We start from the raw sequence: 22,932 nt of genomic DNA, 5'->3' as shown, positions 1-22,932 counted from the left end.
AATATCACCGTCCTGCAAGTATTTTACCTTTTCATCTGCAGGTTTACAGGTACTGAATGGCCACAATCCATACCCAGTACCATGGTGAAGATGCAGCATTAGTGCCAGACATTTGATGAGGATGTCACTTTTTACTGCGTTTAAGTGTCCTACAAATGGCAGTGCTAAAATTAAATGTAGTAGAAGAAATCCTGCAGATCGTGAATATGTAAACCTCATTATAACAATATTTTAACCCTTGTTCTTCCTGAATTGCCAACATTAAAGGTTGCATTGGGCTAGGGATTGATTGACTTACAACAAACAACTTCGAAGGGGTATTCCCATCTTATGGAGTCAAGGCAAGTTGCTAAGATATGTCATCATTTTAAGACCTCCACCAATTCTGAGAATAAAGGAGCTGCAACACCAGTTTAGCATTTCATCCACATTACTGTATTCCCCTGACAGTGGGACCAGGAGTAAATAACATGGACTATCTTGTGACAATGGTACATGTCATTCAGTGGGATATGTTGTGCAACAACTGACTAGTCAATGTTTGAAGTTGATATGTTGGAAGCAGGAACATGGCTGAGGGCCAAAGTGTGATGACCTTGATCTTTTCTTGTTCCCTGATGCTGCCTTTACTTGTTGATTTTGTACTATGCCGCTGTCTAGCTTTGACCCATTGCCTGTTTCCTGATGTTACATTTGCCTTCTAATTTTGTACAATGGCTACTCTCTAGGTTTGTGATTTTGTACTTTATCTGCCGGTGTGTTGCCTGTGGTTTGTATGACTATTCTGTCTATGTTTACACCCCTGCATGTAGTTCAATGTAGGGACCGTCTCCTAGTTAAGGGTATGGTGTAGAAAATACTTCCCGACTGTGCTATACATCTGTAATGCAGGAATAGGTTGGTCAGAACAATATGCTGTCTGTATTATCAAAATCACTATTCTTGTACAATTCTTTTCTATTACGTTTTCCTACAAAATATATAAAAAAGTTAAAAAAATAAAAATAAATAAACATTGTGGCAGGCACATTTTTTATTTACACAAGACAACAATAGTGTGTGAATGCCATAAGTTCTTGTCACATTTAGCAATGGGCACATACAATAAAAAATTATTATTGGTGTTTATTATGTAAATACCAAAATCGATGACAGTTCGGGAAAAAAAAAAAAAGCAATGAGAATGATAATAGTCCAAATTTTTTTTTCTCATTTTCCCCCCATATGTAGGCCAAGTGGCCTCACACCGGACAGGACAGGGAATCTGGCTGATTGAACGGATCACGGTTGTTTTTTCCAGAACTGCGGCTGAGCACGGAATGTATCTGGCGTTGATTTCTGTGAAATGTTTGACACAGCATTAGACTTGTAAACAAGTGCAGTCTGGGAATATTTCCTATTGACGGTGCTCGGGGGAGCAACTGATAGATTGAGAGATGAGAATTACCTTCAAACGGAAGACGTGCGAAAAGAATTTTGGATGAACGACAAGAAGACAAAGGAGACAGAATTGTTGTGTAGCAGGTGACTAATCTGAATAATCGCATCATCAGCCCTGAATGGGTCTGTACCGGTTTGTTCTGCGAATACATTATCAGCCGATAGAACGTTGTTCCTCCATAGACAGCTTATGATGTCGGGAAGTTTATCTACTGCATAGAGTAGGCATTGCCTACGATTCCTTATATCAACTAATTTTCCGAATTGCTTCTTTTACAACCGAGACCTATCTGGTATTAGTCACAGGTAGGGGAATTAGAATTCTCAGCCATTGCCACGCCAATCCATTAGCAAAGGACAGGTTGATATTTGATAAAGCCATTATTTATCTTAAAGGGACACTTTGCCTTCGCTCTCCTATCCGATCTTGCATCGAACTCAGGTTGCAGGCTGGGTGGTATAGTTACTGAGTCCATGACTGTGTGGTCTTGTATGGATCCTATTGGGACCCATGTACAAGACTCCTCGGGTAACTTCATAATGGTACCTTCTGAAAGTAGGTTGCGGGTGTCCGTGGAGAGGGACGGACCCAAAAATCTGACTTTTGTGCGGCGCTTCTCCGGGATGGAACAGATGATGTCGGCAAAGATGCTGTGTAAACTTTTTATTTTTCAAATTACAATAGTAACATGGGCAACAAAAGTTACATAGATTCGGGATATGCTCGACAACAGGTTTCTAGAGGGGATTCCTCTCTTCATCAGGTCCATTTATTCAGTGTAAAGTGCGGGTATTAATACAGTGTGGGGGCTTCAAACTATTCAAATTTTGGCAGGTAGCTGAGCTACCCGCCAAAATTTGCACAGAGCGAACTCTCATAGACATTAATGGAGGGGAACATGTGAACCACAGCTGCCCAAAGCCTAGCACAGCTGATGTTCTGAACATAAATGTTCAAAAGGCTGGGGTACCGGGCCAGAATTGCAGGGGGTCCCAGCAGTCAGCCCCCCGTAATCAGACAACTTATTCCCTATCCAAAGAAATCTAGGGGCACAGTACCCCTTCAAAGACACTGTTTCCAACCAGTGTGCCTCCATTTGTTGCAAAACTACAACTCCCAGCATGCCCAGACAGCCTTTGGCTATCCAGGCATGCTGGAAGTTGTAGTTTTGCAACAGCTGGAGGCACACTGGCTGGGAAATACAGCTTTAAATATCATGCACTATTCTTATTACTAGTTTTACAGAACCATTTGTTTTATCTATGTGTTACTCTAACTGGGTCATGTGATCACCGATCTGACCACTGGCAGGGATCCGGACTGGAGTGGTCATCTGATGTGCCCTTATGAGTATATAGGTGTGAAAGCAACGGAACAGTACTAAATTGGACCTTGATGTCATCGGATTTATCATTATCTGAGACATAGTGAGGCCTCTATTTGTGAAGATCTAAGAAGTAGTATGATGGTATATATCAGGCTGGAATGTATATGGACTGATTAGGATCTATATGATCAAGAGTTGTCTTTGAAAGAGGGAATTTTGATCCCGTCTCTGGCTGATCTGATACCTTTGTCTCCTGGGTTAGGTGAGGCTTCTTGTGACAGATTGTATTGGACATAACACATATGGAGGAATGAAAACATCTCTGTGTATATATATATATATATATATATATATATATATATATATATATAAAAGAATACTCCATCGCAACCCTGGACTTCACAGTGATGCCGATACTCATCTGCATAGACTAACATCATAAGGAATCATTACATGTGCTTAATATATGCTGTCTGCTATTTGTTATATGTTTCGTTGCTGTATCTACTTCACAGAATGGAATAAGTTATATTATCTAATTCCTATTATACTCTAGTTAGCACTCTTTAACCCCTGATGAACCGTAATACTACCTTAAGTAAGGGGAAACGCGTTGGGTTTCTTATGTTTACTTATTGCAGGGTAATGTCCCTGTTGTATGTAAGGGTATTGTCCATAACATAGGTCTCCTTACTGGAGTCCTATTTACTCCGGATATCTAGTGATGTAAATGCTTGTTATCTTATTTTTTAGAGATTTTTTGTTGTTAATAAAGGATTGGAATAATTTTAGCAATTTTTCTCGGGTTTTTGATGTTTAATTATAGCTATAGGGGATAGGTAGCCCCCGTTTTGTCAGTGATTTGATCACCGATCTGACTCTCCAAATCTTCTAGTGCCTAATGTGTCACAACAGGATGTCAGTTCTGGGTCAGCTGACTTCCTGTAAACTAAAAGATGACATCATCATCTATCCGAGCACTCCCAGCTTACAGATCCCCTCCCAGCTCCATCTGCTATCTCTATATTATCAGGATATATAGTAGTTATACACCTTCCCTAAGGCTGGGTTCACACATGGCATTTCTTGCTACAGTTTTGCTGCTTTTTCTGTGATTTCCCCAACAACAAGGCAAAAATTCTGATATTGTACCACAATAGTGCAAATCGCCGTAAAAATTTGTAATATTTACCCTGATTTTGGAAAATAGCAACAAAAATTGCAAAAATGCTATTTCAACATGTGAACAAAGCCTTAAAGTGGTACTATGCCCCTAGACATCTTATCCCCTATCCAAAGAATAAGGGAAAAGATGTTTGCTCACAGGGGTCCGGCTGCTGGGACCCTCGCGATCTCCATGCAGGCACCCCCGCGTTCTAAACATTATGTTCAGAACAGAGCTGTCATGCCCCTTCCATAGACATGAAAGGAGGGGGTGTGGAAAGACATCATGAGGGGGTGTGGTGTGACGTCACGACCACAGCTGCCCAAACCCAGTACCCCAAACGCTGGGGCCTACAAGGAGATCACGGGGTCCCAGTGGCAAGACCCCCGCAATCAGACATCTTATCCCCTATCCTTTGGAGATAAGATGTCTAGGGGCCCCCTTTAAGAAATCAAATCTTTATAAAACACCTCAATTGTGATCATAGGTCAAATCACTTTCTCCTCATGGCAATAAAAAAAAATGCACTTTGAAAAAAGGAAAAACATCTAAACTGCACGTAATGGGGGAGATTTATCATTTCATTCCTGCCACTTTTTTGGCTGTAATTTGAATGTGTCTTTTTTAAAAAGGTGGGGGAAAAAAACGCAAATCCATACCACAAACAAATTGCAAATTAATACCACATCTCCCTTGCCTTAGAAAAGTGACATCTTAGGCTAGGTTCAGACTGAGGAATCTCCAGACGGAAAATTTCCGCCCGGAGATTCTGAGTGCGGCGGTCAGCTAGGACCGCGCGGATATCGCAGTCCCCAATAGATCGCAATGTGTTCCACGAGCAATGCCATTCTTCAGTTGGAAATTTTAGAGCGGATTCTCCGTTCACAAATTCCGCTAACCCATTCAGTAGCATAATACATTAGCAAGCAGAATTGCAGCAGAATTTCCGTAGTCTGAATCTAGCCTTACAGCAAGTTCTGAAGTGATTTTTCATTTGTGCAAAATTTATCAAAGTCTGTGGGGGAGATTTATCAAAACCTGTGCAGAAGAAAAGTTGCCCTGTTGTCCATGGCAACCAATTAGATTGCTTCTTTTATTTTTCAGAGGGCTGTCTAAAAATGAAAGAAGCAAGCTGATTGGTTGCTATGGGCAACTGGGCAAATTTTATCTGCACAGGTTTTGATAATTTTCCCCCTGTGTGCCTCATTGATAAATTTGGTCCAAGTAAACCAAAAACACACAAAAAAAAAAAAAGGCAGGAGGAAGGACTGCACAGAGCCACACAATGATTAATCTCCCCCCCCCCCCAACTGACCCCCAACCCACTTATTAGTCTAATGAGTTTACCTGTGTAACCTCCAGCCCTTTTACTATATGACCAGCTGTAGTGATCAATCACCTGATACTCAGCCAGGGGAAATGAAAGGGGTACTTAGCCCCTATACATCTTATGCACTATCCAAAGGAAATTGGATAAGATGTCTGATCGCAGGACTCCCGCTGCTGGGGACCCCAGTGATCTCGTCTGTGGCACCCCAGACATCCGGTGCACAGAGCGAACTTCGCTCCATGCCGGATGACTCTCGATGTGGGGCAGAGACTCGTGATGTCACAGCCACTCCCCCTCAATTCAAGTCTATGGGAGGGAGCATGACGGCCGTCACGCCCCCTTCCATAGACTTGCATTGAGGGGGCGTGGCCGTGACATCACGAGTCTCCGGCACTGCACCCGACACTCTAAATGAATGCCGGGTGTAGCAGGGAGATTGCGGGGGTCCAAAGCGGTGGAACCCCCACGATCAGACATCTTATCCCTATCCTTTCAATATGGGATAAGATGTCTAAGGGCGGAGTACCTCTTTAAGGCTGTATTGCAGAACCACATTATTGTGCATTTGTACACCAAAATGGAGCCTATCACATGCCTGCCACAGCAGCAAAAAGGGAAAAGGGGTAAGCGAAAGGCATACACAAGAACCTCTACAGTATTCTCCAAAAAAAAAAAAATAGTAATCTTCCGGAAGGAGAAAACATGACTGTGTTGAATTTTTTGTCGACTTTTCCTGCTTTAATATTTTTATATATATATATATATATATATATATATATATATATATATATATATATATAATTTGTAAGCAGTAATATAGCTATAGGGGTTGCAGAATTGCCATAAATACCAGGCCACATATTTAGTAGCCTGGTCTTACTATATCCTGTATATTCAAGTACAGTTGTAATACCAGACGTAGCTCATAAAGAAGAGGGGCGCTGTTTCTGGGTGGGGTGGCAAAGTCAGAAACACTGCATTATTTCTTGCTGTAGTAGCATTGATTTGATGACTTTTACTGTTGACTTTGTGTTGTGCCATTGTGGTTTTTCTAGATTTCCATGGCTGGGTGTTGATTTTCTTCATTTCCAGTTTCCAACATTACCTGGATTGAACCTTATCGCTCAGGTTTCTTGTTGTTTAGTTTGTTATGTTTTTTTTTTTTTTTACAACAGGCTGTAGAGTGGATGTATCCAAACAGAGAATTAATCGATTCCCGTAGAGAAAAAAAATATAATGTGTGTATAACCGAACGAATGATCGATTGGACACAGGGGAAAGTAGGACATGTTCCATTTCCTCTTCGGTTGAACAGCTTGCCATGTAAGGATTACAGCACGCCGGCGTTTGTCAGCTCCTATCAAAAACATATTACAAGCAGCACAATTCCCCCTATTGCTGTCGTCTATTGTTTCCTGTGTACTTCTTGCAGAATAAGTATAAAGATGAAAAAAAAAAAGAGGTAAAAATTATTGTAAAAAAATCTACATTTTTCAGATGTTGAAGATGTTTTGCTGAAAGCTGCCATTTGCTCCAAGTCTGCAGTTTTTTTGAAATTGAGACATTTTTCATTTTTTGCATACGTAAAGTTGGTTCACACTAAAGAATTTTGGAGCACATTTATATTGCTTAAAAATTCTGGTGCAGCAGTCTCCTAATGTTTTCAATGGGATTCTGCTGCACTGTGCTCACAGCTAAATTTCAAATCCTGGACTATGCCAAAAGAATGAACATGTTCGTTTTTTCAGCGGAATGTGCTTGGGTATTACCGTCTCGATGGAGACAATGCACATCCTAATGGTCCTAGTGCTAACAAAATATATACCAGGCAGATATTCCATAATGTAACGTACCCTGACTATTCTTTATCTATCTATCTATCCATCTAGAAATTGGAAATATCCGCAGCACACTGAGTAGTAAAATCCAAACAAGTTTTTATTCCATCACAGTGAGGGTATCCAGAACAACATTTCAACCAGCTCCCTGGTCTTTTTCAAGCTCCGAGCTTGAAAAAGACCAGGGAGCTGATTGAAACGTTGTTCTGGATACCCTCACTGTGATGGAATAAAAACTTGTTTGGATTTTACTACTCAGTGTGCTGCGGATATTTCCAATTTCTGCTTACATATGGATCCCTGACCCGGGTCTGGACTCTGCCTGCACCGATCCTTGTTTGCCTAGGGTGCTGCTCTCCTTCTATAACATATCTATCTATCTATCTATCTGTCATCTACAAACACACACACCCAGCAGGCATGACATCACTGAAGCCTGCTGGGGGCCACTTCCGCCCTCACATCGTTGCAGTGCTGTGATGAATAAAAGACCTCAGGCTCTGTGCAGCAGCTTTCAGTCAGTGTATCTGTCATTAAAGGGGTTATCCAGCATAAGGTGATTTTAGTACATACCTGGCAGACAGTAATGAACATGCTTAAGAAGGATCTGTGCTTGTCTTGGGGCTAAATGGCTATGTTGTGAGATTACCATAACACTGTGGCTAGCTTTTTGTGAACTGGTATTTCCTGTTTTACTTTTCTTTTTTTGACTACGAATCCCACAATTCCATTTTCCTCCCTCCCACACCCCACCCATTGAAACATAAATGAGCTGCATCCATTCAAAAGACCTGTGGTTTTCAATCAGGGTGCCTACAGCTGTTGCATAAGTTGCAGATTGATCTCTCTCCCACCAAGCGATTGCTCCACCCATTGAAGCAGACAGGCTCCCTGTCATCGGCTTACTAGTGAGTCAGGTCTCGGCCGCATTACAACCTGGGAAAAATCTGAGACAACAGTCATTTTGTATGCTGATAAAAATAAATATTGGGGTGAAAATCACAGAAGAATTGTGAAAAAAACATCACATACAGGTACAGACACTATATTATGAACTACACTAACTTTACAGTCCCTGTGAAAAAAACATCACACACAGGTACAGACACTATATTATGAACTACACTAACTTTACAGCCCCTGTAGCATAGTCAAATAAAAAAAAATCCTGCAATACCCCTTTAAGGCTCTTTGCAGCTTTCAATCTGTGCAGCTTTTAGTCTGTGTATCTTTCAGTGAGCAGCTGTCAATCATGCTCAGTGCAGAGAAACACTTCCCGAGTTTGGTCTCCTGCCATTACAAGCAGGAGACCAAAATCAGAGATTTTTGACCAGACGGAATGTGTTCTGGCCAAGAAGGGAGACCCCTGGTGGACAGAAGTATACATCAGAAAAACTAACATAAAACATTTTTTTTAATGGAAGCTAATTACACAAGTAATTGATTTGGCATAAGGAATCAAATATTAAAAATCATAGTTACATAGTTAGTTAGTATGGTTGAAAAAAGACATACGTCCATCAAGTTCAACCAGGGAGTTGAAGGGAAGGGTGTAAGGGGATAAGGGGAAGGGATGTTGTTTTATAATTCTGCATAAGCATTAATGTTATTTTGTTCCAGGAATGTATCTAACCCTGTTTTAAAGCTATTAATTGTTCCTGCTGTGACCAGTTCCTGAGGTAGACTGTTCCATAAATTCACAGTTCTTATGGTAAAGAAGGCGTGTCGCCCCTATAGACTAAACCTTTTCTTCTCCAGACGGAGGGAGTGCCCCCTCGTCCTTTCAGGGGGTTTAACCTGGAACAGTTTTTCTCCATATTTTTTGCATGGGCCATTTATATACTTATATACGTTTATCATATCCCCCGTTAAACGTCTCTTCTCAATACTAAACAATTGTAACTCCTTTAATCGCTCCTCATAGCTAAGATGTTCCATGCCCCATATTAGTTTAGTCACGCGTCTCTGCACCCTTTCCAGCTCCGCAGTGTCCCTTTTATGGACAGGTGCCCAAAACTGAACAGCATATTCCAGGTGAGGCCGTACCAATGCTTTATAGAGGGGGAGTATTATGTCCCTGTCCCTTGAGTCCATGCCTCTTTTTATACATGACAATATCCTGCCGACTTTGGAAGCAGCAGCCTGACATTGCATGCTATTCTGTAGTCTGTGATCTACAAGTACACGCAGATCCTTCTCTACCAGTGACTCTGCCAGTTTAATCCCCCCTAAGACATACGATGCATGCAGGTTATTAGTACTCAGATGCATAACTTTACATTTATCCACATTGAACCTCATTTGCCAAGTGGATGCCCAGACACTTAGTCTATCCAAGTCATCTTGTAACTTATGCACATCCTCTATAGACTGTACCGTGCTACAAAGCTTGGTGTGATAGAAACAGAGCTGTTAATACCATCCTCTATATCATTGATTAATAAATTAAACAACAGCGGGCCCAGTACTGAACCTTGGGGTACACCACTAATAACCGGGGACCAATCAGAGTACGAATCATTGACCACCACTCTCTGGGTACGATCCATGAGCCAGTGTTCAATCCAGTTACAAACTAAAGTTTCCAAACCAAAAGACCTTAACTTACCTGTCAGATGTCTGTGAGGGACAGTATCAAACGCTTTAACAAAATCCAGAAACACTATATCCACAGCCATTCCTCTGTCAAGGCTTCTACTCACCTCTTCATAAAATCATGTTTAACCCCTTAAGGACCAAGCCCATTTTGGCCTTAACCCCTTAAGGACCAAGGGCGTACAGGTACGCCTTTGCTCCCTGGTACTTAAGGACCAAGGGCGTACCTGTACGCCCGTGGGAATTTCGGTCCCCGCCGCGCGCCGGGCGGGGATCGCGCCGGGGTGACTGCTGATATCTATCAGCAGGCACCCCACGCAAATGCCCAGGGGGGTCATTAGACCCCCCCATGTCGGCGATCGGCGCAAATCGCAAGTGAATTCACACTTGCGATTTGCGCCGATTCCGGGTCATGCGGGTCTATGGTGACCCGGTGACCCGGAATAGAAGGGGGATCGCGGGTGTCCTAGACACCCACGATCCCCCTGTAGCGATAGGAGTGAGGTGGCAGGGTTGCCACCCCTCCTATCTCTGCTATTGGTGGTCTAAACGCGACCACCAATAGCAGATCGGGGGCGGAGGGGTTTACTTTCGGTTTCCCCGTCCTGCCCTCCCACAATAGGCGGGGCAGGACGGGGAAACCGACAGGGACCGGCGCCGAAGATCCACTTACCCATCGGCGACGGCAGCGGCGACGATCAGCGGCGGCAGCGGGCGACGATCGGCGGAAGAAGAGGACCGCGACGCAGCTCCCTGGATCCAACGGAAGCCGGTGAGTTACTTAGCAACATCTGGAGGGCTACAGTCTGAGACCACTATAGTGGTCTCTAAACTGTAACCCTCCAGATGTTGCAAAACTACAACTCCCAGCATGCCCAGAGAGCTATTTAGGCTTGCTGGGAGTTGCAGTTTTGCAACAGCTGGAGGTCTACAGTTTGAGACCACTGCAAAGTGATCTCTATACTGTGCACCTCCAGATCTTGCAAAACTACAACTCCCAGCATGCCCAGACAGCAGTTTGCTGTCTGGGCATGCTGGGAGTTGTAGTTTTGCAACATCTGGAGGTCCACAGTTTGGAGACCACTATGCAGTGGTCTCTAAACTATAGCTCTACAGATGTTGCAAAACTGCAACTCCCAGCAAGCCTAAACAGCAAACAGCTGTCTCTGCATGCTGGGAGTTGTAGTTGCGATCCCTCCAGCTGTTGCATAACTACATCTCCCAGCATGCCTTTCGGCGATCAGTACATGCTGGGAGTTGAAGTTTTGCAACAGCTGGAGGCACACTGGTTGGAAAATACTGAGTTAGGTAACAGAACCTAACTGAAGGTTTTCCAACCAGTGTGCCTCCAGCTGTTGCAAAAGTACAACTCCCAGCATGCACGGTCTGTCAGTACATGCTAGGAGTTGTAGTTTTGAAACAGCTGGAGGTTTGCCCCCCCCATGTGAACGTACAGGGTACATTCACACTGGCGGGTTTACAGTAAGTTTTCTGCTTCAAGTTTGGGCTGTGGCAAATTTTTCACCGCAGCGCAAACTCCTAGCGGTAAATTCACTGTAAACAGTGTGAATGTACCCTAAAAACACTACACTACACTAACACCTAATAAAGGGTAAAACACTACATATACACCCCCTTACACTGTCCCCCTAATAAAAAATAAAAAAACCTATTGTACGGCAGTGTTTCCAAAACAGAGCCTCCAGCTGTTGCAAAACAACAACTCCCAGCATTTACGGACAGCCACTGACTGTCCAGGCATGCTGGGAGTTTAGCAACAGCTGGAGGCACCCTGTTTGGGAATCACTGGCGTAGAATACCCCTATGTCCACCCCTGTGCAATCCCTAATTTAGTCCTCAAATGCGCATGGCGCTCTCTCACTTCGGAGCCCTGTCGTATTTCAAGGAAACAGTTTAGTGCCACATATGGGGTATCTCCAAACTCGGGAGAAATTGTGTTACTAATTTTGGGGGCTTTTTTTCCTTTTACCCCTTATGAAAAAGAAAAGTTGGGGTCTACACCAGCCTGTTAGTGTAAAAAAAAAATTTTTTTTACACTAACATGCTGGTGTTGTCCTTTACTTTTTATTTTCACGGGAGGTAAAAGGAAAAAAAGACCCCCAAAATTTGTAACGCAATTTCTCCTGAGTACGGAGATACCCCATATGTGGGCGTAAAATGCTCTGCGGACGCACAACAAGGCTCAGGAGTGAGAGCGCACTATGTACATTTGAGGCCTAAATTGGTGATTTGCACAGGGGTGGCTGATTTTACAGTGGTTCTGACATAAACACAAAACAATAAATACAGACATGTGACCCCATTTTGGAAACGACACCCCTCACGGAACGTAAGGAGGGGTATAGTGAGCCTGAACACCCCACAGGTGTTTGACAAATTTTCATTAAAGTTGGATGGGAAAGTGAAAAAAAAAATAATTTTCACTAAAATGCTGGTGTCACCCTAAATTTTTCATTTTCACAAGGGAAAATAAAAAAAAGCCCCCCAAAATTTGTAACCCAATTTCTTCTGAGTAAGAGCATACCCCATATGTGAATGTAAAGTGCTCTATGGGTGCACTACAATGCTCAGAAGAGAAGTAGCGCCATTGGGATTTTGAAGAGAAAATTTGTCCGGAATTGAAGGCCACTTGTGTTTACAAAGCCCCCATGGTACCAGAACAATGGACCCCCCCATATGTGACCCCATTTTGGAAACTACACCCCTCATGTAATGTAATAAGGGGTACAGTGAGCATTTACGCCCCACAGGTGTCTGACAGATTTTTGGAACAGTGATCCGTGAAAATGAAAAATGTAATTTTCCATTTGCACAGCCCACTGTCCCAAAGATCTGTCAAACGCCAGTGGGGTGTAAATGCTCACTGCACCACTTATTAAATTCTGTGAGGGGTGAAGTTTCCAAAATGGGGTCACATGTGGGGGGGTCCACTGTTCTGGCACCACGGGGGGCTTTGTAAATGCACATGGCCCCTGACTACCATTCCAAACGAATTCTCTTTCCAAAAGCTCAATGGTGTGCCTCCTCTTCTGAGCATTGTAGTTCGCACGTAGTGCACTTCAGGTCCACTTATGGGGTACCTCCATACTCAGAAGAGATGGGGTTACAAATTTTGGGGGGTATTTTCTGCTATTAACCCTTGCAAAAATGTGAAATTTGGGGGGAAACACACATTTTAGTGAAAAAAATATATATTTTTTTTTACATATGCAAAAGTCGTGAAACCCGTGTGGGGTATTAAGGCTCACTTTATTCCTTGTTACGTTCCTCAAGGGGTCTAGTTTCCAAAATGGTATGCCATGTGTTTTTTTTTTGCTGTTCTGGCACCATAGGGGCTTCCTAAATGCGACATGCCCCCCGAGCAAAATTTTCTCTCAAAAAGTCAAATATCACTCCTTCTCTTCGGAGCATTGTAGTTCGCCCGTAATGCACTTCATGCCAACTTATGGGGTACCTCCATACTCAGAAGAGATGGGGTTACATATTTTGGGGGGTATTTTCTGCTATTAACCCTTGAAAAAATGTGAAATTTGGGGGGAAACACACATTTTAGTGAAAAAAAAAATATTTTTTTTACATATGCAAAAGTTGTGAAACACCTGTGGGGTATTAAGGCTCACTTTATTCCTTGTTACGTTCCCCAAGGGGTCTAGTTTCCAAAATGGTATGTCATGTGGGTTATTTTTGCTGTTCTGGCACCATAGGGGCTTCCTAAATGCAACATGCCCCCCAAAAACCATTTCTGAAAAACGTACTCTCCAAAATCCCCTTGTCGCTCCTTCGCTTCTGAGCCCTCTACTGCGCCCGCCGAACACTTTACATAGACATATGAGGTATGTGCTTACTCGAGAGAAATTGGGCTACAAATATAAGTATACATTTTCTCCTTTTACCCCTTGTAAAAATTCTAAAATTGGGTCTACAAGAACATGCGAGTGTAAAAAATAAAGATTGTGAATTTTCTCCTTCAGTTTGCTGCTATTCCTGTGAAACACCTAAAGGGTTAAAACACTTACTGATAGTCATTTTGAATACTTTGGGGGGTGTAGTTTTTATAATGGGGTCATTTGTGGGGTATTTCTAATGGGAAGACCCTTCAAATCCACTTCAAACCTGAACTGGTCTCTGAAAAAAAGCAAGGTTCAAAATTTGGTGAAAAATTGGAAAATTGCTGCTGAACTTTGAAGCCCTCTGGTGTCTTCCAAAAGTAAAAACACGTCAATTTTATGATGCAAACATAAAGTAGACATATTGGAAATGTGAATAAAATAAAAAAATATTTTGAATATCCATTTTCCTTACAAGCAGAGAGCTTCAAAGTTAGAAAAATGCAAAATTTTCAAATTTTTCATCAAATTTTGGGATTTTTCACCAAGAAAGGATGCAAGTTACCACAAAATTTTACCACTATGTTAAAATAGAATATGTCACGAAAAAACAATCTCGGAATCAGATTGATAACTAAAAGCATTCCAGAGTTATTAATGTTTAAAGTGACAGTGGTCAGATGTGCAAAAAACGCTCTGGTCCTAAGGTGTAAAATGGCCTGGTCCTTAAGGGGTTAAGGACCAGACCAATTTTATTTTTACATTTTCGTTTTTTTCCTCCTCGCCTTCAAAAAATCATAACTCTCTTATATTTCCATCCACAGGCCCATATGAGGGCTTGTTTTTTGTGTCACCAATTGTACTTTGTAATTACATCACTTATCTTACCATAAAATGTACGGCGCAACCAAACAAATATTATTTATGTGGGAAAATTGAAAAGAAAAACGCAATTTAGCAAATTTTGGAAGGTTTTGTTTTCACGCTGTACACATTCCGGCAAAAATGACATGTTTTCTTTATTCTGTGGGTCAATATGATTAAAATGATACCCATGTTATATGCTTTTTTTATAATTGTACCGCTTAAAAAAAAATCTCAAACCATTTTAACAAAATTAGTATGTTTGAAATTGCCCTAATTTGACTACCTATAAGTTTCTCATTTTTCCGTATATGGGGCGATATGAGTGCTCATTTTTTGCGCCATGATCTGTAGTTTTTATCAGTATCATTTTTGCTTGGGTTTTACTTTTTATTAATTTTTAATACATTTTTTTTAGAATAAAATGTGACAAAAAAGCATTAATTTTGGACTTTTTTAAATTTTTTTTTACATTTACGCCGTTCTCCGTACGGGATGATTAACAATATATTTTAATAGTTCAGACTTTTACACACGCGGCGATACCAAATATGTGTATTTATTATTTTTTTACACTTTTTTGGGGGTAAAATGGGAAAAACGGACATTTTACTTTTTATTGGGGGAGGGGATTTTTCAAATTTTTTTACTTTTTTATTTTACATAAAATTTTTTGTTACACTTTTTGTGTCCCCATAGGGGACTATTCATTGTAATCACTTGATTGCTAATACTGTGCAGTGCTATGTATAGGACACAGCACTGCTCAGTATTATCAGTGATCTTCTGCTCTGGTCTGCTCGATCTCAGACCAGAGCAGAAGACCCCCGGAGACGGCCGGAGCAAGGTGAGGGGACCTCCGGCCGCCATGCTGGATGATCGGATCCCCGCGGCAGCACCGCGGGCGATCCGATCATCCGTTCAAAGTACCGCATTGCCGCAGATGCCGTGATCTGTATTGATCACGGCATCGGAGGGGTTAATGGCGGACATCCGCGCGATCGCGGATGTGCGCCATTACCGGCGGGTCCCTGGCTGCTGATCGCTCCGGTGCTCGCGATCATGTCGGCGCGTAAATGTACGTCATGGTGCGTTAAGTACCACGTCACCATGACGTACATTTACGTCCATTGTGGTTAAGGCGTTAATGACAGTGTCCCTTTAACAACCCATGACGTGTATACAAATCAAGGTGCTGTTAATGAGGAATAGTGCGGGCTTGACATGTCCGCCTCCAGTGGGAGCCGTCACTAATAGTCAGCATGCGGCAATCCCAACAGCTGGCTAATACCCCTTTGGATTGGCGCTGACAAAGCTGATAGCGCCATCTAAAGGGACTTTTAAATGGTTTTTGATGGTGTAGTAGAGTGGATTTCAGTTTTTACTCACAGACATAGCAGCCGCTCCTCTGCTCCTTGAGGTAGGCAGAGAGCGGCCGCGATGTCCGAGAGTAAACTACGCATGCACGTGCAGTTTACTACAGTCACACAGATCCCTGGCCTGTCCTGATATATATATATAATAATTAAAGTGTGTGCCGAACCTCACAGGGCCCTTGTGGGTCAGCAAATACACAATAAAATTCACAATAAATATACAAATATAATACGGCAATTGTAACTAATATTAACAGGTATTAGTAAAATTCATAAAATGTAAAAAAAAATATAAGTGTGTCCACAGTATCCGATAAAACAGCCAAAATTATCCACAGTGTCCGATAAGCCAGCTGAAAAAAAATAGAGATATTTTAAGAAATTGATCCAATAGTTCAGATGGTGGGTACCATCAGCACACACTTTAATTATCATATATATTTTATTCTAATAAACATATCATCATCCAATATTCATTGAGCCTGAACCTCAATTTCCATATATATATATATATATATATATATATATATATATATATATATATATATCTCACAACTAGAGATGAGCGAACTTACAGTAAATTCGATTCGTCACAAACTTCTCAGCTCGGCAGTTGATGACTTTTCCTGCATAAATTAGTTCAGCCTTCAGGTGCTCCGGTGGGCTGGAAAAGGTGGATACAGTCCTAGAAGACTCTTTCCTAGGACTGTATTTACCTTTTCCAGACCACCGGAGCACCTGAAAGCTGAACTAATTTATGCAGGAAAAGTCAGCAACCACCGAGCCGAGAAGTCCGTGACGAATCGAATTTACTGTAAGTTTGTGAAAAAACCCTTCTTTTCCCCTACACACATGCCAAATGTGAAGACAGACATGATGTGATTTTATTCTAATGCTCATAAGGACTCCCCGCTGCGGACTAGAGTGCCCAGGAGATAGATGGAATGACGTTCTTCAAGCTCCATCACTGCAGTCTAATCAATCAGTGTTCACATAAAGGATCATACAGCCGGGCACATTATCCCCTTCATGTATTGTACTGTATTGTGGACAGCTGTATGATCCTACATCCTTTATTGTATTCCAATCATCTCTCTCTGGGCAGTGGGTGGTGAGTCCTTTAGAACATTTGTGCGTAGTTTGTCGCAGGCGCGCAGTAACAGGTTGACCGGTTTTAGTTAAAGACGAAATGCAATAAATGTGCAATAACATTATAAAAAAAAAGTCGTGAGACAATTTTCTTATGTAGTAAATCACTGCAAAATGAGATTATATAACCCAGTATTTCCCAACAGGGTGCCTCCAGCTGTTGCAAATCTACAACTCTCAGCATGCCCGGACAGCCAAAGGCTGTCCGGGCATGCTGGGAGTTGTAGTTTTGCAACAGCCGGAGGCACCCTGGTTGGGAATCACTGGTCAAACCCAGTCTTGTCACTGACTAGTGCATCTGTGGGGTAACTGAATAGGACTAAACGTGGCATGATGGGACCCCCATATACAGTTAGCAGCCGAGGTATATGATATGGGCGTTCATTAATATTCCGGATAGTAAATAGAATATTAAAAGCAATTAAAGGGGGACATTACTCCTGTAAAGGTTAATGGGATGTATGTAAACAACCTAGCACTGCAAGCTACACTTGTGCCGCCATTAACATGAAAGAGTTATTCCAGTATCAGAAAATTGTATTCAAATAAATCTATCACCTGAACATATATCTAGAGATGAGCGAATTTACAGAAAATTCGATTCGTCACGAACTTCTCGGCTCGGCAGTTGATGACATCCTGCATAAATTAGTTCAGCTTTCAGGTGCTTTCCTAGGACTGTATCCATCTTTTCCAGCCCACCGGAGCACCTGAAAGCTGAACTAATTTATGCAGGAAAAGTCATCAACTGCCGAGCCGAGAAGTTCGTGACGAATCGAATTTACTGTAAATTCGCTCATCTCTACATATATCATTTACTAATATAGTATAATCACAAATTTTTCTCCGCTTTTTACCAGTCCTCGGCGAGCTCCGGCCCCCCTCCCTCAGAGACAAGTGAAGGTAACAGCTCGCTCAGCCAATCATTGGCTGAGATGGGGGTCCAGTCTCAGCCATCGATTGACTGGGCGGGCGGGCGCTCATCTCAGAAGGTTTGGGATGGGTGAGTAGCAGGCCCCCATACAGAAGATCACAGGGGGTTTCAGCGTTCACTCCCCTGTGATCAGACATCACTGGATAGGGGATAAGTTTCTGTTTTCCCAGAGTACCCCTTTAAAGGGGTACTCCGGTGGAAAACTTTTTTTTTTTTTTAAATCAACTGGTGCCAGAAAGTTAAAGGGGTACTCCACCCCTAGACATCTTATCACCTATCCAAAGGATACGGGATAAGATGTCAGATTGCCAGGGTCCCACTGCTGAGGACCCCGGTGATCGCTGCTGCAGCACCCCGCTATCATTACTGCGCAGAGCGAGATCGCTCTGCACGTAATGTCGGGCAATACAGGGGCCGGAGCATCGTTACGTCACGGCTCCGCCCCTCGTGACGTCACGGTCCGCCCCTTTCAATACAAGTCTATGGGAGGGGGCATGGCGGTCGTCACGCCCCCTGACATAGACTTGCATTAAGGGGACGGGCCGTGATGTCATGAGGGGCGGAGCCATGACGTCACGCTGCTCCAGCCCCTGTATCGTCCGTCATTACGCACAGAGCGAACTCGCTCTGTGCAGCAATGATGGCGGGGTGCCGCAGCGGCGATCCCCGGGGTCCCCAGCAGCGGGACCGCGGCGATCTAACATCTTATCCCCTATCCTTTGGATAGGGGATAAGATGCCAGGGGCAGAGTACCCCTTTGAACAGATTTGTAAATTACTTCTATTAAAAAAAACTTAATCCTTCCAGTACTTATTAGCTGCTGAATACTACAGAGGAAATTCTTTTCTTTTTGAAACACAGTGCTCTCTGCTGACATCTGTGTCCATTTTAGGAACTGTCCAGAGCTTCATATGTTTGGCTCGTGATGTTAGCAGAGAGCTCTGTGTTCCAAAAAGAAAAGAATTTCCTCTGTAGAATTCAGCAGCTAATAAGTACTGGAAGGATTTTTTAACACAAGTAATTTACAAATCTGTTTAACTTTCTGGCACCAGTTGATTTAAAAAAAAAAAGTTTTCCACTGGAGTACCCCTTTAATGACTTATTTTCTTGTGTTATGTGGCAATTGTGGACGGCTTGGACCGTCTTCATATACGACAATGCATATCCGAGCGGGTTCCACCAAAAGAATGAACATGTACGTGATCATTCTCGGAATCCGAAATTTGAGTTTCCACGGCGGAAATTCAGCAGTGTGCACGGTGAAGCAGAATCCCATTAAAGACAATCGGAGGCTGCTGCACAGGTATTTCGGAGAGGAATTCCTCATGTCGAAAAATTCTAAACTGTGATTGTCCCCCTTAGGGCGCATTGACACTATGATATGTCCATGCAGAATTCTGCTTAGAAATTACACTTGGAAATTCTGGTGCAGCAGCCTCCCATTATTTTAAGTGGGATTCTGCTGCACTGTGCACACAGATATATTTCTGCCATGGAAAATCAAATTACGGACATGTTAACTCTCTCGGATATGTATAGCTGTTAATGGTGACAGTGCATGTCCTGTATTTTTTTAAGGTCGGACATTCCGTAGTGTGAATGTGTCGGTTCCAACAGAAATTCTTAAGCAGAAAATCTGCTGTTAAAAAAAATCTGCAGCTAAACATGCACGTGTGAACGTACCCATAAACCATATTCCTTCTACCATAGATTTTCATGTGATAATTCCATTAAAGTCTGTCCAATCATTTTGCTATATGTAAAAGTATAAGTGATCAATAGTCTACCACAAGTATTGTGCGCTGTAACGTTCATGACCTTCATGTTGACTGGGAGGCTTTTGTTTTTACAGTGCTAAGACGTATTACCTCAGGTACATTACATTTTGCCTACATCAGCTGGACTCTGCATTATTCTTTATTGATGTAAATGTTTATCCCCCATTCAGCAGTGAATCTACCAGCATTGGAAAGCCGGCTATATGGATTATCAATGGCAAGATTACCGGAGGGGGAACCTGCCAAACAAGTAATTGATTCCCTTTATCTAATGGAAACCAGTAAAGCGCATTAAGACATGGACCTTGTGGCTTCCACCTGTCATGTGCATTTGTAGCTTTGAAATGCTGCTGATGGTACAGTTTACCTCCTAGAGAACATATGTTTTGTGTCTTTAACTGCACAGTCTGATCAATTGTGGACTCTATGGCTGAGGAATCGGGCAGGGGAAGCCGACACTTTTTTAGTCTAGGAACCTGGAGCTGCCATGCCTCTCCTGAAGTGAACTTAGATCACCATAGAACCATAAAAGTCACTGTCCCCCGTAATCAAAAGCCCCCCAAAAAATAGAGTCTTTATTTATTCAACCTCTTAAGGAGGAAGGGTGGACATGTACACCCTGTGCCTGCTGTTCGAGGTGAGCTTCATGCACGGTGGGTCTCGGCTGCTATTAGCAGCTGGGACCCACATGTAATGCTGGACATCACCGATTAGGCTGATGCCCGGCGTTACCCCTTTAGACAATGCAATCAAATTTGATTGTGGAGCCTAAAAGCGGCAAAATTAAGTTGAAAGTCTGTTCAGGGGGCTGATCGCGAAATCATGGGGTCCCGATCAGCTAATTTGACAACCGGAGGGTCCTTACCTGCCTTTCCTTTGCGTCCATTGGATCAGCTCTCCAAGTATGCAAGCAGACTTGAAAAGGAGAACGCCAATAACATTGATCAATGTCATGCCAATGCATAGCCTTGCTCAGTGTTTATAATCGAAAGATTGCAGGTAATAGTCCCCTATGTGGACTTAAAAATAGTATAAAATTTTTTTTTACAAAAAATATTAACAAATGTGATTAAAAGAGTACTCTAGTGCTGACTTTTTCTCCTCTGTTGTGCCCGGACTGAAAAAAAGAAAAAAGAAAATAAACTTTCATTCACCTTCCTGCATTCCCCGGAGCGCTGCTACAGCTGATCGGTCCTCCGGTCCCGTCTTCTTCCTGTGCACGGATGGTCACACGGCACTCACCCTATCACTGGCTGCAGTGATGTCCCGCCTCGACCGGTGATAGGCAGAGCGCCGTGTGACGATCCGTGCACAGGAAGAAGGAAGAAGACGGGACCGGAGGACCGATCAGCTGTAGCAGCGCTTCAGGGGAATGCAGGAAGGTGAGTGAAAAAAAGTTTATTATCAATTTTTTTTCAGCCCGGGCACAACAGAGGAGAAGTAGTCAGCGCTAGAGTACTCTTTTAAGTTCTCCCCTAATAAAAGTTTAAATCCCCTCCCCTTTTTCCCATTTTTCCAACAGTATAATGTAAACAAAAATAAACATAAACATACTTGGTATTAACACGTTCAGAAATGTCCGAACTATTAAAATATAACATAAATGAAACCTTATGGTGAATGTCATAAACTTAAAAAAATTAAAGTCCAGAGTTGCTGTCGACTGTTTCTCTGCACAGGTTTTGATAAATAGCCCCCAAAATTGTGGTGCGTTTTTTGTCACTTTTGCCCCCACAAATAACTACAATTACAATAATAATAATAACAATAACAATTTTTTTGTTTAGTGGTAGATTTGTGGAAAAAATTTGTGATGTCATTACAAAGTACAATTAGCGCAAAACAAGAAGAAAATTAAGGCTAAAAGGCAAGGAGGAAAAAATGAAAACGCAACAATGGAAAATTCCTGCATCCCTAATGGTCTATTCACAAGTACAGTATTCTGTGCAGATTTGATGCGCAGGATTTCAAGCTGTGTTCAGTTTACATTGAAATCTGCAGCAGAAAATCCTGCTCATCAAATCTGCGCAGAATACTGTACATGTGAATAGACCATTAAGGGGTATTCCGGCTTTAAACATCTAATTCCCTATCCAAAGGATAGGGGATAAGATGTATGATTGCAGGGGTTCCGCTGCTGGGGACCCCGTGATCTCGGTGCAGCCCCCGGCATGCTGTGACAGGCGCTGCCTCCGAGATGGGGACATGACGTCACGGCCACACCCCCTAGTGACGTCACGCCACGGGACCCCTGCGATCATACTTTTTATCCTCTATCCTTTGAATAGGGGATTAGATGTATAAAGCGGAATACCCTTTAAGGGGTTAAAGGCGATCCATGAATTTTCATGATATATTCTACCTATTTGTTAAAATGCAGTAAAGGATATTGATGAGAAGAGTTGGTGCCTGTACTTATGGCGGATGTCACAGCCGTATGTTTTGTGCTCACAGTAAATGATATCACCTCCAGGTGTAATGGAGGGAATGGCTGAGCCTCTGAAGATACATGGATGTCATTAGTATTGATGGCGATGTTTACGGACGCAGCGCACTCCACAGCCACAGTGATACTTTGGTTTTCTACTTCTGATGTAAGTAGCGGTTATTACGGCCGTCATGTGACTTCATCTTAGCCTTGTTATTATGGCTGCATCTTTGATTCATACAAACCGCATGGTTCAAGCGACCACTTAAAGGAGCAGGGTTTTTATGTCGATATCATGCACACTCACCATTACTAATCGTACATCACCATTTGTTTTATTCCAGCACAGTTGCATCTATGTGTTTTATTACTCTAATTTTGTCATGTGATCACCAGTCAGTCTCACAAATTTACCATGCTTAACGTGTCATAGGAAGTGGTCTGTCCAGGGTCAGCTGACTACCTGTGCACTACAGGATGACATGCTAGCTCCTAGACCCCCCCCCCCTCCCAGATTTGTGTACTGCTGCTATTTCTATGAGCTCAGAATATAAAGTAGTTATACACCTCTCCGCTCCAGCTCTATCTGTATACTGCTGCTGCTATTTATATTGGATCCTGTTACATATAATTTTTATACAGCTCCCCTCCAGCTCTATCTGTATAATGCTGTTGCTATCGCTATATAATCGGGATATATATTGTAGTTATACACCTCCCCTCCAACTCTATCTGTATACTGCTGCTATTTTTTATGGAATCAGGATATATAGTAGTTACATCGCTGTACATCGCTGCTACTATATTTATGACATCAGAATTTATAGTAAATATACACCTCTCCTGGGGCTGTGTTCAC

The 22,932-nt window shown here is 42.5% G+C and overlaps 1 protein-coding gene across 7 annotated transcripts in view; it reads left to right on the top strand.

Moving 5' to 3' along the window:
• Window positions 1-22,932, top strand: part of LNX2 (ligand of numb-protein X 2) — a 182,857-nt gene that overhangs the window by 20,565 nt on the left and 139,360 nt on the right. The window contains exon 3 of one of the 7 annotated variants that reach the window (XM_056561811.1): window positions 6,439-6,725. The exons of 5 other annotated variants lie outside the window; for them this stretch is intronic. The gene's annotated coding sequence lies outside the window, so the exon portion shown is untranslated. Of the gene's footprint in view, window positions 1-1,459; window positions 1,525-6,438; window positions 6,726-22,932 lie in introns of those variants that run through there. One more of the 7 variants, XM_056561815.1, reaches the window with a different exon arrangement.

Source organism: Hyla sarda, chromosome 2 (assembly GCF_029499605.1).
Source record: "Hyla sarda isolate aHylSar1 chromosome 2, aHylSar1.hap1, whole genome shotgun sequence".
In the NCBI taxonomy this organism is placed as follows: Eukaryota; Metazoa; Chordata; class Amphibia; order Anura; family Hylidae; genus Hyla; species Hyla sarda.
Note: the sequence above shows the minus strand (reverse complement) of the source record. Positions and strands in the feature narration are given on the sequence as shown.